Raw genomic sequence first — 19,693 nt, 5'->3', positions numbered from 1 at the left:
AAAATCTTCAATGACAACCCTAATTAGAGAAAACAATTATTGGCAAAAACTAAAATAAATAAGATCAAAGAGTATTGTTTTATTATATGTGTTTCGACTGAAGGAGGTCGGTGAAAAATACAGCTGAACTCGGCGAGAAACTCGCGTATGGGTCAGAAGGAATTCTACGTGATTTTTTCCAATTATTTATATCCTTATTTATACTCTATAAGATTAGTACTGAATTATCACGTTTCTTTTAAAATTTAAAAAAAATATGTTACAAAAACTTGCGTAAAACCCTTCTACTGTGAAAGATTGTTAAGTGATAATAGAGCTTCGGAAGTATGTCAGCCGATAGACACCCACTGCAAGGCCACCCCCCGAAATTGCCACGATGACCGTTCTTGGTTGGTTCTCGGTGAATAAAATAAAAAAAAAACTTGGCATGAATTGCTGTAAATACAGTTTTAAGAATAACATTGTAGGTGATCACGAAAATCGAGCAATGAGTACCCTAATGGTAGAGGACTGAGACTTTTGGTCATGTGCCGCGGGTTCGATTCTCAGTTTACAATTTTATAAAATTCACACTTTGACGATTAATCTTACAGGGTTGCCACTGCTTACGAACTAGGTTCCAGAGAATGACCAGCCAAGCGTGGCGATAGTGATATACACCCGTATAAAGACACCCCATCAGGAATGTAAAAAGAAAAAAGTGAAAGAAATTGTGTAGTGTGCAAGAAAGACAATGTCAATAAATAATAATGTAAAAAAAATGGTTTATAGAAAAAATAAGGCCCTGTCCAAAAAACACGATAGGTGAACGAGAGGTCCCCCTAAAACGGGGGCCACGAAAAAAAGAAAACAAGCAGTTATTTCTCCCATAGATATCTCAGGGAGAGGCGTATACCTTGGTTAAAGAATTCCATTTGAGTGGATTTAAATTTCATACCCTGCACATCAGAACCTTATCTCGAGATGGACTTCTGGGATGGATTTATGGACTTCTCATAAATTAGTTTCCGATATCTATCTGTAATCAGTGCGCTGATTTGATCGACTCATTGGACATGGTGCAAAAATTCGTCGTTAAGATCCCGCTGCCAAGAATTCCCGATTGTTAAGTTTGTAGCCGTGTTTCTGGGTCTATTTTCGCTCGACAAGAAAAAAAAAACCACGCGCGTCGTGATCCGACAGCGGTTTTTACTGGGCGTTCGACCTCTCCGAGCATCTCTAACATGTTTTATTGCAACCGATATCTACATATTAACATAAATCACGAATAATTTGGAACAATAATAATAAATCAATGTAACAAATTTTAGTGCAAGTTTTTTTAAATTTAATATTCTTTATTGTACACGCTAGGATTTATTTCAAAATAGTTTCATAATAATAAACAATAAAGTATGATTTCGATTAGTTGAATTTTATTTAGCACGTTAATAATTTGAAACAAGAACTATTTTCGTTAACTAGGGGTTAAAGTCTTAAAAAGTTGCTTAAATCAGAGTTCCCCAAACTTTTTTGTGTCGTAGATCCCTTGCCATGTTTATCCGTGTTTGGTAGACCTCCTACTTACCTGATATTGATTACCTGTAAATTTCTAACTGTAGTGAAGTTTAGTGTTAAAAACTTAAAGTAAAATCACATGTTAATTTATACATTTATTAATTGAATTTAAATTAACACTACTCAAAATAAAATTTTGTATCTGTTAAGTAAATAGGTACTTTTTTTTTCGCTGACGTAGACCCCTTGCAGGTTGTCATAGACCCCTAGGGGTCGATATAGACCACTTTGAGAATCACTGGTTTAAATGATTACCATATATATTGATAAATATATAAGTACATACACATATCGCCTGGTCACCGAATGTATTGACAATCGCCATTATTATATTTATCGGGTTTTTAAATATTTACAATCTACAAGTTCCAATACACCTTGTCAATTTTTTTTTCATAATTTTCAGGCTAAAAATGGTGGAGAAAAGATAAATTATCTTTTTCCTCTTGCGTGCGATATATGTAAAAACTTTACTCTTTTTCCGCATGCTAACAATATATAAAATTACGTTCTTATAAATATTTTCACAGCCTTATGTAGCCAAAATTTTTGAGACATAACCAATATTTAGTTTTTAGTCTCTCCTAAAAAGTTGCTTAGGTACGTTACGTGAGATAAGTAAAAATTTTAAAAGATCAAATTATTGTTTTTGAAGATAACTTAAATATATTTTTTAAGCCACTCCCCCACTCTAGCAAATATTATAAATTAATCGTGCATATATGTAATAAATATTAAGTTAGTTATTTATTTAAACTGTATATTTTGTTATACTGGCTATATATTCTATGAGAGTCATCGATAACAGCATATTAAATAGCATTAAGATCCTCGTACGTAGTCAAAAAATGTATTAAATATAGATGTAAAAACCATAAAAATAACAACTTAAATACTTTTTTAATTATTATGATTTTGGAGCCAAGTCATAAGTCACAGAAATTGACAATCGATAAAAAACAAATAAAGATTGAAGCAGTTTCACATCATAGCTGGCCAAAAATCACTGTATAACAGTATTGCGTTAAACCATACTGACGTAAGTACAATAAGGCAGGAGTTGGAGTCAGTGGTAGGGGACTAAGATCTGCGATCGTCGGTGGTGGGTTCAATTCCGCGCAACTTTTAACAAGTTCAATTGGATAGAGAGCAGCGTCCTCTGCGTACGACATAATACCAGACTATGATCAGTAAACCGCCTACCAATCCTGGCTGTTGTGGGGGGACCATAGATGTCTTTGAGGTGGCCTATGCCTTCCAGTGGGCATTTAAAGACTGAAAAGACGACGAAGTACAATTCGTGGTACATGATTTGCAGTTTACATTTACGATAAAGCATCATGACACATAATAAACAACAGAATAATAACAATCGCAATGAAAGGAATTTAACTTGTACTGAAATTAGTTTTTATACAGCCACGCAACAAAACTACTGGTAATAACAACGTCCGTTAGCGTCCGGGGAATTCGTACGGTGAATATATTTTATAGCTTTATAGCTGATAGCAGTAAGCTATTTTTAAAGCTTATAGCGGAAAGTCATATTTATAGCTTATAGCAGTAAGTTTAACTGTCAAATTTATTAAAAGATGTACAAATTGGATTATCGTAATGAATATAATACAGATGTAGTTTATGCAATATTTTTTTTAATTACTCTCTCGAATATATCGCATAATAAGTTACTATTAATAAAAACCATTTATACATACTGTGGTTGTCTTGAAGAAATTTCCTTGTGTGATAAGACCCGTTTGTTCTTTTTTCTTCACTAATATACAACAATGTATATATTTTCTATCATTTACAATAAAGGATATTTACTAAGTAACTAACCCGTATATCTAAAGCCGATCTACGTTTATTTTTAAACATGTAAAATTAGCTACTCTATCCTTATGTCTCAGTAATATAAACCATAACGCAACTGAGTCGTAAATATTTAATCTTCTGTAACAGTTACGTAATTTTATTTACAGTATATGAACATCTTTGGATTATAATTATTTCAGGATAGTTTTATTAATACTAAATGCAATGAATAAAGTCGTTAACTAACAGATAATGTCTAGTTGAAACGACTTTAGGAAGATTCTTGAAGAAATATTCGATTTAATAACAATATATTAAACCACAAAGATTTAGGAGATAATAATAAAAACTGAATAATTTGACATTAGTAATACACAGGATAAAAAGCTAAAAGCTTCAAAGCTTTTACAACTATTTCTGTTTACCCAGTAAAAAGTGTTCACTCTGAAATATGTTACATTAATTTCTTTTTTTTATTGCATAACAACAGGCGAATACCTTCTAAAGACAGTACAAATCCTACAGTCATAAAGCAGAGATTCGAATTTTGAAAACGTAATAAACATAATATTATATATTACTTCCGTAATCATTTAGTTTTGGATAGTGTGTACCGTGCATTAATTAGCAGGAAATTAGCTGCATTTACGCCTTTTAAGCTTGTCTCTAATCATCCTTATATAAAATTATGAATGCGTTATCTGTGATTCTAAATTCAAAAATATTGGAAGAGTAAATTTAAATTTTAAAACATCAGACAATATCATCATTCAGGCCCAAAACGAGTTCGAGCGAAACGTGGCTTCAATTACCCCTACATACGCGCATAGCGTGTAAAAATCTAGCGCCACCGTTGACGACAATCGGCAAAGAAACAAGACGCGATCTATATCTGTCGCACGCCCTGCCGGCTATTTCAGCTGTGCTATATTTAGCGCTACAAAGACCGCTAGAGCTATGTGGGTCGAGAATCCTTTCCGATAAATACAATGGCGGACGTTGGTTGCGACATTTGCGAAAGACCCGCCGTCGGGGACGGATCGGGATCGATCTTTTCAGATCCTTGCAAGGTTTGATGAATAAACATTATCGTTGTTATTCATTTATACTATTCATTAAATGTTGAAATATTTTAACTGTGACAAATCTTCCGATATTCATAATTTTAATTCTAAATTCTGAAACCACTAGTTCAAGATATATAATATGTTTACATATGATTTTAGAGTGGAAACACTTGTTGTGAACTCTGTTTCTGTCTTTATTATCCTTCTCCTTATGCAGCGAATTAAGTAAATTACGAGTTTAAATGTGTTACATAAAAAACAAAAAAATTAAACACAAGATGAAAATTATGTTAACACTTACGCAATTAATATTTAATTTTACGTCAATGTGTTTATATGTGTGAAGTTAAATTGTGTGTCTATGTTTAAGATATATAAAGAGTTATTAGAATAAACTGATATTTATATCAAATATAAAAGATTGCTTTGAAATTTTTTAAAACGGAACGTTTGTTACGGATTATTTTTAAGAGGATATATTTTCTCTTCTGTATTTATATCTATAGTTTCTAAAAATGTTAATAAGAAGCGAAGCGGCGTGTCCAATACGGAACGGTCGGACCTGACCGAAATAGAAGAGTCTTCTCTCTAACATTTTAATTTTCCAGTGGCTACAAGGTGAATCTTATATATATCAACACAGTTTAGAATCATTATACCTGTAATATTTAAACGTAATAAATACTGAAAGATGTTTTATAGTACAACTGCAAGTAAAAGTTATAACTTCTTTAAAAAAAAGAATTTATGTAAGGAAAAATCAGACGTCAGTTTTTCGACGTACATAAGTAAATTTTGGAATGTACATATAGCATCATAAATATTTCTGTTTTTATTAAGATGTTGGTAACTGCTTTTTGTTCAATAAAATTAAAAATATATATTATAATTAACCATTTAAGAAGACTACAGAATAAATTAGGCTACTCATATATTTTTGCGTTATCTGTGATTATTAATTATTAAATAAGGGTCCAATTTAAATTTGATTTAAGTATCTCCGTAGATTGATTTATTGTATACCAATTCAATTTAAATCAAGCTTTCTGGTTTTGGTTTTGGAGGAAGATAGTGCAAATCACGGTTACAAAATCTAAACTAGATGCAGGAGTATTTCAGTCACGTAGACAATAGAAACGGACATAATCACAAATAACTGATGGTTACTGCAAAAGACGGGACAAATTTCCGAGTAATTTCTCTGGTTGATCGAACCAAATCAGCTCGACATTTGACACCAAACTTCATATAGCGTTCCACGATGCCATAGATAGGAACAGGTAGCTCAGTAATTTGTACAAAGATTACTCCTTGCCCAATAGACCACGTCGTTTAGCCTTTAGGAAATCGATCCGAGGAGGAGGAGGTCAATTCGAAACGGGTACGAACAAATGGTTGGTTTATAGAAGTTTTTTTTTTTAATAAAATAATCTTTTATATTTTTAGAATCTTGTTTCTTGAGCTTTTTGATTTTGAATCTTTGGATGTTCATCTGGTTATATAGTTCTTAGAAAGCAGAGACACGTCTCGTTAACTGGTCCGTTAAACAAATGACTCAGTGTTCGTTGGCCAAGAGAAACCTAATATACATCCCGCGATCGGTGCCCGCCAATTCTATTCTTGCGTGCGCCGGTACATCGCCAAGGTGAACTCAATTACATTCCACATAACTTTAGGATTCAATTTCAATTGAATGTTTTAACTAAATTGCGATAATGAAATTTGGATTTATTGCGTTTTAAATAAAGTTTAATTTCAATTAATGGTGTTTTTATCGTTTGGTGTTAAATAAATATCATGTTTTCCTGAACGCCCAATAGAATGTCACTTATTATCTCGGCCCCTTGATTCGAATTATCTTGAGGCACAGTAAATTTTTAATTTTTCGAAAGTCAAGCAAATATTTAAAGATTGTTCAATATTATCTTAAAGAAACACACCAAAATGATATTTCTGTAACAATGTAAATTATTCTATAAAAATCTATATTGATAGATGTAAATTTTTCTAAAAGAAAAGTAAAAACATCTGATGAAAAGAGAGATAAAATACAGATATTATTAAAGTGTAAGACGCCAATAAAATATATCTTCAAATTGTGAAGTGAGTGGTTAAAGGTGTGAAAGCATTAAAGATGCGAATATTTGAATTCGTGTGCAAAAAGCTTAAAAGTTAAACTTATTTCCTCAATCACCCACACTCACATATGTTACATCAGTTTATTTTTTCTACTGGAATGTGGCAGGCTAATAACTTCTAGTTGTACAAAGAAAAGGACAGATAATAAATAATAATAAGTTTTTATATCTAACTATTCGAAATTTGAAAACACTTTCTGTGTATATTATCATATATCAATCTTTTACTTTTCAGCCGATGGACGCCCACTGCATAAGTCTCCCCGAGGAACGCTACGGTAACCGATCCTGGACTGCCCGTATCTTGCGATTTCCCGTGATCTTAACTATGTCGTCGATTCACCATTGTCGTGGGGCCTAAACCATTGATTTTTTAAATAACATGTGCCACACAATAATAATAAATTTTATTACAGAATCTAGTGAGTCCATAAAATATAAGTAAGTTAGTAACAAAATTTATTTAAAGGCTATATTAGTTATGCATTAATATATCATACAATTTAACTATAACACTAATTTTAAAAAAGTCGCTTAATATAAAAACTTACTTAAGATAACTTTTTCCTTCACACTCTTGTGTACGTGTATCCATTGGTAATATAAACCACTGGAGTACACATCACGCGCGATCACAATTAAAATTTAATTCCTAATATTGCGTAGCCTGTTCCACGCGCTTGATTCTCGTCATCTTAAAATTTAGCAGAAAATAAGCTATACATACACTCCTTTCAACCTTTTACACCTGTAACCAATCCCGCTGTGTTATAAAGACAAGGTTCTATGTGATATAAACAGGAATATTATCAATATATATATAAGAATTAGACAGATATATATTTATGGGATGGCTGTTGGAGAGATAAGATGGCGGGTACATTAAACTCAGTTAGTTATCAAGATTGGCACGCGGCCTGACAAACAAGAACGTATATATTTAATTTACAAATTATTTACGAGCACATTTAAATTCATTTGGACATATTTTCACGCCACTAATATAATCAGGTGAGTATTTAATATATATTGACTGATTGGGGATGCATAAATATGCATACGTCTTAACCCTTTACTTACCGCAGTCCGTTCCGCCGAAGTGACGCTGCTGAACCGTTCATGAGCGCCGCGAAGTGTATACTTTGCATTTCGGTATCATATATTAGGTATTAGGTATCATATCATTGCATAGCGGTAAACTAATGTACGAATTTTCTCATTTGTATTACATTCTAAAAGATTTTACTGTTGTAATAATTAAAAATTGAAGCTAGGACAATACTTAGTAATTTATTTGGCTGTGATAAATCTTAAGACAGGGATCTAGATATAAGCTCACATTACAAGGTTGATGCCGGCTAACTCCGGCGCTGGTACACGCTGGTCGTCCAGTGGACGCCGGCTTAATCCGGCGCTGGTAACGAAACGGTTAAGAAACAAAACAGTCATTGTTTTATTGTCAGCATAGCAACCGATTGACGCACACTGTAAGGCAAAAGCCTCCTCCAAATATCGTCACAATGATCAGACTTGCGCTACTCACATCTAGCGTTGTTTTATATGTAAGTTGTTATTATGTTGTGTTTTTAAACCAAGCTCTTCATGAGTTTCCGCTCGATTTTGCCTTAGTTATTTCATCATCCTTTGCAAGTCCGAAAAATGGATGCTGAAATGTAATCACCAGAATTGTCGACCGTAGATTCGTCAACAAAAACCTCCTAAGTATTTAAATTACATTGCCCGCAAAGAATGAGGGAACTTCAAAAAAAAATTTTGTTATTAGCAGATCAAATCCGCAACATAGATTGTGAAGTTGACATGCGCAATGGCGAAAATTCATCATGGAATAATTCTAGTGAAACCGACAAGTGGAGCTTTAATATATACAACCCCGTTATCCAAGTCCCACCATCTTTTTCTAATTACGGATAAATTACTTAATACTAAATATTAATAAATACTGTATATGATCTCTCAAGCTCTCAGATCTCATAAGCTATAACAGCCGCCCATCGAGCCATGAAAAGAGCTTTGCTAGGAATTTTTCTACGAGATCAAAAATATGAGGAGATACGTAGACATATCAAAGTAACCGACATAGCACAATGGATAAAGTTGAAGTGGTCGTAGGCAGGCTATATAGCGCGCAGAATAGATGACTGGTGGGGCGTTATGGTTCTGAAGTGGACATCACGGACTAGCAACCACAGCCAGGATGTCTCCCCAAAAGATAGATCATCTCTGAGTACCTTCACAGGATCAAGCTCAAAGAGGACCCCTAGTGCTTCTGTGAACTGGGCGTGGACCAAACCGTGGTCCACCTTGTGGCCCACTGTCCGGCGTTTGGAAGACTGCGCGCAGATTCCGAATTCCGGATGAACAAAAAGATAGAGGAAAGGAATATCTCGGCCATCATGCAAGACGAAGGGGAGAGATAAATGCAATAGGTAAAAATAAAACGAACACTAAATATAGAAATAAACGGAATATAGTAGTAGCAAAAATAGTGTAATAAATAGTATAATATAAGATGATAATTATAAAGAAAATACGTGTTAAATATTTAAACAATAAATAATGTTGCAAAATTGAGGATGGATGTATGGCTAATGGAATGAAAGAGAAAGACTGGGAAAATTGTAGAATGAAAGAAACAGTACGACAGATAAGATGATATATGAAAGAGAAGAATGATAATAAAAAAAAATTAATAAATTACTAGAATTAAAAAGTCCCTGTCCCACACGAGATAGGGGAACGAGAGGTCCCCAACAGCGGGGACCATTTAAAAGAAAAAAAAAGATAGATCAACGAATTTGTTAAGGTCATTAGAAGATTCTGGATACAGGCAGGATAAACAATGTAAATAAGTAATAAACTCAAGATGAAACTTAATAAAAAAAAAGCCACAGGAATTTTTTTTAACAACAATTGTGATATGAATGAATGTGGTGAAGGAATAGACGCGATGTGTGTAAGGTTTGTGGACAAAAGGAAAGAGAATGAAAGACAAGAGTTAAGGGGAAAATAGTATTTAATGGATTTAATGAAATCAGGCGTTACTTTGCGGATGTCCATCCTAAGTAAGAAAAGGACCAATATTTAGCCACTTCCGCAAATGCAGTGGTAGTCGTGCAACAAAGTGCACCGCCCGCCAGTCCGCTTATAAATGCGTACGCGGCAAACAATGCGAATTACACAACTGCCACCGTTAAATCACTCAACACGTGTTTCACCCCTCCACGGGGCATCTTCAGGAGTTATGTTACACCGATTAGTGCTAAACATAGAGAGAATATAGTGGTAAAGATTATGAAGGAAAAGAGAAAAGAATGAATAAAAAAGTGTGATGAAAAAGTCGTGAATATAAAATTGCCTGCCACTGCTTCAAGACAAGGAAACAAAAGGTTAAAGGTTAAAAAACCGGTTCTCTCGTGCCGTATGTATGGTAGAGGCCTCTGTCCAGCAATGGATGTCCAGCTACGGCTGGTATGATGATGATGATGATGATACATGGCGCAGGCAAGCTGGAACTTAAATATAATTTGCGCAAATTCGACAAAGACCCCATTAATACGGTGCTATTGCCAAACTTTTCTTTCAATACGAAGTAATATGATTAAGCAGATGATATTCTACATTATTGATTACTTTTAATTATAATTAACATGGAACATCATTGTATAAACCCGTAAATGGCCTTTCTTTTAGTTTCTATTATATATCTATATTCAAATCATCAAATCAAACAATTTTAAACAATTTTGCGGACACTTTCTTAATTTTTTTTTTGATTAAATAAGAAACTTGACTAAATAAGAAGGTCACATTACCTTAGTTTAGAAATATAAAAGGTACAAATAAGAAAAACATTTACAATAATATCTGTATCAACCTCTTTGGCAAACAACTTCAAAATAGCCAACACTAATATTTGCAATGCTGATAAAGTAGAACGACGAACTTTTATGAAGTGTGGGTGTTCGTCGTACTCGTAAAATCTGTATATTTCATATAATCATATTTTTAGAATTTAATGTTGGTTATAATTTTACAGTTCAATAGTAAATGTTCCAAATTTAAATTTAAATTTCTTCCTAATTATTTATTTAAAATCTCAAACTTATTTAAAAAAATAAATGTGTAAATAAAATTTTATTCCGCCTTCCGAGTGTGACTTGTTCCGTTCAATATAACGCTTATTTCATATAAGAATACATCGAAAATTGCCTCAAGACTAATACTTTTTATCGTAACGTTAATCAAGCTCTATCAAGAAAATGAGAAAGATGTATAAATTAATTATACTTTCAATAATATACAAGTAGTATATCTCCCAATCAAGTATTAAAAACAGCGAAAACTTAGTCACCCTCCTAAAATGGTTAAATAAAATTAATACATACTAATAACAAAATAATTTATTTCCGTACAATAACAGAGATTCTAATAAAGGAAACAAAAGAAGACTGCTCAATTTGTCCTAGTCGGGACGGTAGTTGCCGCGCTGATATTCAACGTCTTCTGGCTACCCAAGGATGTTTTAAGAAACTTAATAACGATGACCTATGAAGCCATCAATTTCATCATATACTAAAATTAGAATTCCTGCGCGTGTAATATCCGTACGGAAGTTAAAATAGGTTAAAATCAAACATTCAAATCACAAAACGTTAACACGCTTAAAAAAGTATGATTTGTATATATATCGTAAAAAAAATTTCAATACTTTTTCATTCACCGATCATAAGTACAGACAGAAAATAATTTAATTTATTTCAAATACTCTTCATTGCACATGTAACAGTTAGATAAATTAAATTATAACAACATAAAGAAAGTACAATAGGTGGCTTTTACTCTCAAGGCAATTTTGCAGACAAACATACTATAGAAAGAGAGGAAAGTTATATAACGGAGAGTCGGCGAGTACAATATTAGAGTAGTTTAGATAACGATAAATATAGAATGTTCTTAAACAGACAATTACATATATTGAATTAAAATGATGTCATGCTCACAAATAAATATAGTAACAATGACTCAAAGGGAAGGTACGGGTGACTCTTCAGACCATCTGGAGACGCTCCAGAATTTGACAGAGTTATTGTCTAAAAATAACTCACAGTTTCACCTGTTGTGATGTTCATCTCGTTTCGCCTCCGCCGTATTCGATTGCCGATATTAATCTAATACGAAAGGGATTAGGAAATGATATTATAAATATATTTAATATTTATATATAAAGAATATTTATATATATATATATATATATATATATATATATATATATATATATATATATATATATATATAGAATATTTATATATATAGCCACTATTTAGCCACTTCCGCACATGCAGTGGTAGTCGTGCAATAAAATGCACCGTCCGCCAGCCCCACTGAGACTCTGTGTTTGGTACTAATCGGTGTAACATAACTCCTAGTATTGTTATCTATTTCAAGTAGTCTAAGATTTATTAGTGTATTATTAAAAATAATTAAACACATAAATAAACACTCGAGCAGTGGTAGCACAGCGGTCAAGGACTGAGAATTGTGATCGTTATTCCACCCGTGAGGCGCGGCGAATATGCTATATTCGTCAAAAAATATCTTTGATGGAGGCCTATAGATCGCAGTGGGCGCCTATCCGCTGAAACTATGATACACACAATTTGTGATCTAAAATACACAAGACAATACCCGATGCGATTAATCTGAAAAGGTTTCTTTTCAAATAACATACGTTTAAAAACAAAAGTATTGCATTTAATTTTGTTTTATTAGGCATGCATTAGGCAGCAGTACATCATAATATATGTTTTCATCTTTCCAAAAACGGAAAATTTTGAAGACCAAACTAGAATTCTTTTTCTAGGTTATGCTTAGACATAACAAACACGAGCTTCTGCGACTTATGAAAACGGCTAAATGGAAAGAGAAGTCTAGATAATAGCAGAAAATCCAGACTGTGACAGAAGTCAGATCCTAGTTTATTACCTCTTGTTAAATACAAAAACAAATATGTAAACTGTAACCTCCCGTAAAAGTAGATAGAAGTGTCGTATTATTCTTCTGTATGACACCGCTCGGCCTCATATTTCCAAATCCATTAAATCCTGGATGGAAACTCAAATGGATCCAACATATTCCTCTGATAGTGCGTCGTTTGATTATTAATTATTTAATGGAATCAGGCGTTACCTTGTGGAAGTCCATTCTAAGTAAGAAAAGGACCAATATTTAGCCACTTCCGCACATGCAGTGGTAGTCGTGAATCGAAGTGCACCGCCCGCCAGCCCGCTGATAAATGCGCATGCGGCAAACAATGCAAATTTAACAACCACCACCGCCAAATCACTCAACACGTGTTTCACCCCTCCACGGGACATCTTCAGGAGTTATGTTACACCGATTAGTGCCAAACACAGTGTTCTCTCTCAGATCTCTTTATCAGCGGGCTGGCGGGCGGTGCACTTTGTTGCACGACTACCACTGCATGTGCGGAAGTGGCTAAATATTGGTCATTTTCTTACTGATTATTAATTGTTACATTCGATAGCGAATGGTCCCGCTGACCAGCAATTCCGATCATCTGAAGAAATACGAACAAAGTATCCGTTGGCGTATTCGAGCTCTACCTGAATGAAGCATAGCAAAAGCTTCTGCTAGCAACCAGGAAAACTTTATACAATAACTATGAAAGTATTTCTGTACAATTAAATCACGTTTATATAAAAATCAGCAATAATTTTGTTGCTCAGAAAAATATGTTTATAAAATTCGACTGAATGTCGATGAAAAATTAAAAATATCTTTATTTTGAAAATCATAACAACCTCGATTCAGTGATGCATATATAAACTCAGTTCCGACTAAAGCAATCTAGATTTTAACGATCACGGAGCACATAGCGAGTAATGCCAAGAATTCGGTGCATCTCAAATATTGACCTCGCCAAGGATTTAGGATTTCACTTCAGATCAAAGATAGGTCATTTGGATTACGTGAACATTCTATCAGAGCTGCTGCGAATAGAACACTTGTGTTTAAAACGATACAGTACCATTACACTACGCATATAACAATTGATGCATATATTTTTAAAAGGCACTAAATATATTATACATAAAAGATAATCTTACACACAACTGACATTATGTTATCTATATACTAAATTACTTTTTCTTTTCGTTACGCTACTTGAGAAGTGCGTTACCGATTACATTCATCTCTTTTTTCTTTTCTAATACTCTCTAAAAAGATTTTGTGAAAAAAAAGAAATAGTAAAGAAACTTAAAAATTTCAAAAACTATCATGTCTGCTGTAATTTTTCGCGATTGTCACTTCATTTTGAACTTCGCTTGTTCTACCAATGGCGCTGCAAATATATATTATAGTTTGACAACTAGACCCGACAGTATTTAAAGACAGTATTTTCATTTTTTACATTTAATATTTATATAAAGTGATAACTATTAAAGATGTGACATTATTTTATTTTTTATATATTAATGCGACAGGTATAAAATATCTAGTATGTCAGGACAGCTTGTTATCAATAATTCCTTTAAAAGAAATTATGCGGGGATTTCGCGTGTAATTATATATGTGTAATGTTCCTTCGTCGTCATTATATAGCGTGACCTCTAGCTTTTCACACATTCACAGCCACGCATATCGAGCTTTGTCTCATGGAGAAAAATCTTTCCTTCTCCAACCAAGTAAAGGTTATTTTATATGTATCCCCCTGTAGAATCCCAACAGGGCCGGCAGGAAGCCACATCTAACAACGACTTTGACAAGGTTGTCTGTACTTGTGTATGACCGCCCTTCACTGCGCTTGCAAGAAAACACCTGAGGACGACGCGACGCGTTATTTGCCCTTGCCTGCTGCGCCCTCAACTATAAGCTATGCTAATAAAAAACGTATGCTAATAATTTCCGAACGTATAATTTTGACGACGAGAAACGAATATTTTTTAATTATTACAGTGTAATCTAACAGGTTATAATAAAGTATACTTATGAATCTCGCTAAGCTATACCAAAAACGTGGTAATTGTTTAAAAAAATCTTTATTTTCAGTCTAGTGCCTTCTATTAGTCAGTTTACACATCCTACGATTTGTTTATCCGAAGCGCATCTGAGCTTTCTCGACGTCTACTTAGCGATAAATTAGATCCCGTTTAAAAATTTATCTTAGATAATCCGTTTATTTATAAATATTGTGGTTTAGCTAAATTCAGAACCTGTATCTAGGTCGAATAGTGAAAGAAGAAAAAAAAAGAAAAGAAAACCGTATTTATTTAACCTTTGCGGTTCTAATGTTAAGACATGAATCGTAATCAAATATCAAATATAAGTAATAGAATGATAATATACTATATGTCCACAAAAATATTACCAATTTTCCCAGAAAGGTTGATACAGTAAAAGCTTCTTTCTTAAGTATATGTTCTAGAAATATGTCACGAATACAGAAACTGTGAATACGGAATTTTAATTTATATGGGATACATTACTGGGTGACAAAATAAATAATTTTAAAAAATCAATTTAATTGAAGTTTTTAAGCATTTTGATTAATTGTCTAAAAACTTAGACAATGGTTTAAAAATTTGTAATTTCTCTTGCTTGGCACTTTTTAAAAGCTCTGTCAATTCAGATTTGATACGCAGCAGTTGCATTAGCAATTCGCCTCTTAAAAATTATACTTAATTATACTTCGTTCCACACATAAAGAAATCGCAAACCTCATTTACTATTCTGAAACCTTCACTGAGATTTTTTCAACTAAAATATTATATAACATTTCCTGTGCTTGTTGATGCCTCTTCTTTAATAGGCTGTGACTTTAACATTTCCTTCTAGTCAGTTTCAGCCAAATCTTTGTCTTGTGATTCAAGTAATTCCTGAATGTCACTTGATTCTGTTTATTCAAACACATCTCGTCCTTTTCCATTAGCGATTTCGGGTGTGTTTGCAAAGTTGTATTTTTTTTTATTATTCCAATTAACGGCGTTTATAAAGGATATTGAGTTGGATACCTATTAGAATTTTTTTAACTAAAAACCGAGCCGTTACAACAAAAATAATAAATAATTCACTGGATTCAGCTTGAAAGCATCTGCCTACACAGAAGAGTACACATTAGTTCTTTGATTAAATTTTGATCCAGTTTTTCAGATATATCAGACTTTATACTGCCAGAAATTATTACCCTGTCCTATTCCAATATAAAAATTAATTAACGTAACATTTCAGAATGATCACTTTATTTATTGTTTATATCATTTCATGTATTTTAATTAACTTTGTAATCGATAAATACTGACCAATGCAGCTGTTGAACGACGATATATATTTGCAACGCGTGAACTGTCAAACATAAGACTTCATAACGAACTCTCAAATGTAGGTTCCAACAGTCATTATATATTAATTTGCACAAAATTTAAATTGTCAGAAAGGGAATGAGTTATACGCGACCAATCATCAACCTATTTATCCGTCTTTGAAACAAATTAGGTTTAAATGTTCACGCATACATACAAGAGTCTAAATACACGTATGCTGACACAAATACAATCTCACGGACAGACCGTTCATATTTTAAATAGAATAGTATTTCGCTCAACTGATTCATTACCAGGTTTCGTAAAGCAAAAACATTTGTCCATATTATTAGTCACATATCCACACACCTGTTTCCTCCGGCTTGCTGGCCCTTATATTAGATCATTGGCTGGGTCCACCTTCTTTACCTACATACCTATTTACGTTTCACAGTTTTATCAGTTGTTTTCGTGAATGTTAGTTGACCTCCAAATAACATTTTACATATTTTGAATCATTCTTTCATAGACAAAATTAGATTTTAAACATGGTAATGTTATTTAAGTTAATCTAGCTTTTTTTTCTTTTTTGGTTCAGGGGCAAATCTTCCGGACGTTTAAGATGCCCTACCTCTGGAGAGAGGACAGGGGTATGTGGGATTTCTACTTACCAACCCCCCCCCCCCCCCCGGCCGCCTCCTTTTGGACCATGACGGTCTCACAGGAAGAGGCCACGGCCCTCCACGCCGATGACCCGCTCAGCATTGCTGACACGACTGCTGGCAAGGGAAGGTCGTGTCCGACCTCGGCCGCCAGGATCCGCCGCTCCGACTGCCACGCCGGGCAGTCCGCGAGCATGTGCGAGGCGGAATCCTGGGCGGCCCCTCCGCAGTGGAAGCAGTTCGCCGTCGCTTCGCGTCCAATCCTACACAGGTTATCACCGAAGCAACTTTGTCCGGTGATCACCTGCGTAAGTCTGTAAGCATTCAGTCTCGTCGCTGCATCCATGCCTCGAAGACTGACAGAATCGCGTCAACGACGCATGTGCACGCATAGCGCTCTTCAAAGAGCTTAGCGCGCCACGTCGTGAGTGCCCCGCTCTGTTCCCACGTAGTACTCGGTCCGGCTCGCCACCGCCAACTCGGCGGAGGGTGCGGACTGGGTCGTAAAGCCTCGATGTTAACCTAGCTATGGTAGCCATACAGTAGATGACTAGACTTGCGATTGCAGGTCGCGGGTTCGATTTCCGGAACACAGTCTTATATAACTCACACATTATACTTTGAATATATAGGATTGTCAATACTCTCAAAAAGTTTCCGATTATTGGCAGCAGCGTCCCCCACATATGATAACGCCACATTGTGATCGCCAAACCACCTGCCAAGGGCAATCATGGTCTATCCTCCCGTAAATGTCTTCGGGAGAGGCGTATGCCTTGCAGTGGCCGTCTATGAGCTAAAATAACGGCGAATGTTATTATATTTATATTGTAATATTTATATTAACAAAGCATTAAAAATATCATGTTAAAAAAGGACAAGAGAAAAATAGCGTTATACATAACGCTAGCGCCAGAAATAAAGATTTTTTAGTTTTCTCTAGGATTCATTAAACTAGTAATTCTTTTCTGAGCAACTGTGTACGATGTTACAATACATATGTAATAAAAAACCTAAATCTATTATAAATGGTTTTTATGTGAAAATAAAACTTGGTACTGAAATGTTATTCTATATTAATGTTATTGTTCAAATAACCACAAAAACAAACAAAAAACACCCGTCTAAGTTTCTTGTGAGAATTATTCGTAGGTTTAAGTTGAAAATGCCTGTATTCTCTCTCTTTTCGTATGTTAATACGTGAACACGTATGTTAACTTCTTTCTTCAATTTCTCTGATAAAACTAAAGAAGTATGAAGTTATTTGATATCGAACGATAGCTCAGTGGTCGCGTTCGATTTCTAAATGGAGCGGTCATTATTTGGGTTATCAACACGACGCACTGCGAGTGACTAATAATGCACTATGATTACATTGCATTAAATGAGCGACGGTTATTCTTTTTTCGTTTTTACTAAAGATAATAAGCCAGTTTTCTGTGCACCTCGTGAGGCTGCCCTATTCTTCCTTGGGTCCCATTATCGGACAAACGTTGAGTTACACTCTCCTATCTCACGAATGTGCAGTACTTATAACAGAATATTTGAACAATCGCCTGCAATCGTTATCTTTTGCGGCTCTGATAGAGTGTTAAGAAACCATCTTAATAATTCACTTTATTCAAAACAGATTTTTAATTGTGTTTGAGTATTTTTAAGTACATAGCCTTAAAGGAAATACTTGAGACAAAGTAAGAATTCTTTTGGTGTTTAAAGTCGTAAGGCAGATGTTTCCTCTTACGTGCGATCGCATTTCTCTTCAATCTTTTTTTAATCGGTTTATTTTATTTGATGACTTTTTGCAATGTTGTTATACAATATTATTTATTATAATTATAATTTTGCTGTGTACCTAAAAAGGAACGCAACAGAACCACTTTTATAAGGTAATATTCAATGTAATTTTAATTTATATGTGCTACTGGTGTACCTAAATTAATTAATAAAATAAAATAATAAGTAATTATCTAGCGAAAGCTGTTTTCGCGAATATATGGCGTTAATTGTATGTCAACTTTATATTTATTTACAAGTTATGTATATACTTAACAGTTTCTCAACCAGCTATGATGAGGTCGAGATGGGATTTATTCACGAGATCGAATTCAAAATGAGATAGTGTTTCGTAGACAATATGTAACTAACATGATCTCTCATTCTGAGCCGCATTTGTAAGCTTACAGTCGCTAAACAATCCTTTAAGAGGGCTACGAGATACTTCTCTACGAGATTAAACCGGGAACGAGGAGATCCGTTAAAAGTTACCGGCATAGCTCAGCGAATTGGCAAGTTGATGTGGCAGTGACTACATAGCGCGCAGAACAGGACGGGGTGATTAAGGTTCTGGACACGATGTGATAGGCTCAGCTTTGGACGAGCTAGACACGGCTCTCCATAAGCTGGACAGACGACTTTGTTAAGATCCTCGGAAGATGCTAGAGGCAGACCACGTCTAACTACTCCTATTGGAAATTCAAGGGGAATGTACAGCAGTGATCAACCCACGTCAGAAATAATAGTTATATTTTTCTTAAAATGTTTTATCTCTATATTAATATTTCTTTATAGAAAATTATATGTAATGAAGCCATTAAATAAACAATACTGAAATTTTTTCAAAATCCGTTCTGAAGAATTTTCTCTTGAAATTTATGAACTTTCTGATCTATCAGTTAAGGTTCATGAGGATCAAATACAGAAACTCATAGTCCTATGAGTTACAATTTCTCGTGATGTTATAACATTCTTAATTCGCGTATATAATTAATAAAATCGCTAACCATTATCAATATAGTATAGACCCTATCGGCGCCTGTATCGCACGAGATGCAATTGCACGTCATTTGCCAAGAGATGCTTTTTCTGTACGCAGCCGACAGCGTATCAGCACCAGAGATGATGTATTTATGAGATTTTATAATTAGACTTTTATTATTTAAGTTTATTTATCAGGGTTAATGCATCTTGGTAAACTAAACTAATATTGAAAAAAAATAAAGATAAAGATATACATCTCTAATATTTAATGGAATCAGGCGTTATTTTGCCATCCTAAGTAAGAAAAGGACCAATATTTAGCCACTTCCGCACATGCAGTGGTAGTCGTGCAACAA

Source organism: Battus philenor, unplaced genomic scaffold (assembly GCF_028537555.1).
Source record: "Battus philenor isolate CCGP_79_NKW_IND1 unplaced genomic scaffold, ilBatPhil1.0.hap1 SCAF_13, whole genome shotgun sequence".
Taxonomy (NCBI): Eukaryota; Metazoa; Arthropoda; class Insecta; order Lepidoptera; family Papilionidae; genus Battus; species Battus philenor.
The sequence above is the reverse complement of the archived record's forward strand: the minus strand, read 5'-3'. Positions refer to the sequence as shown.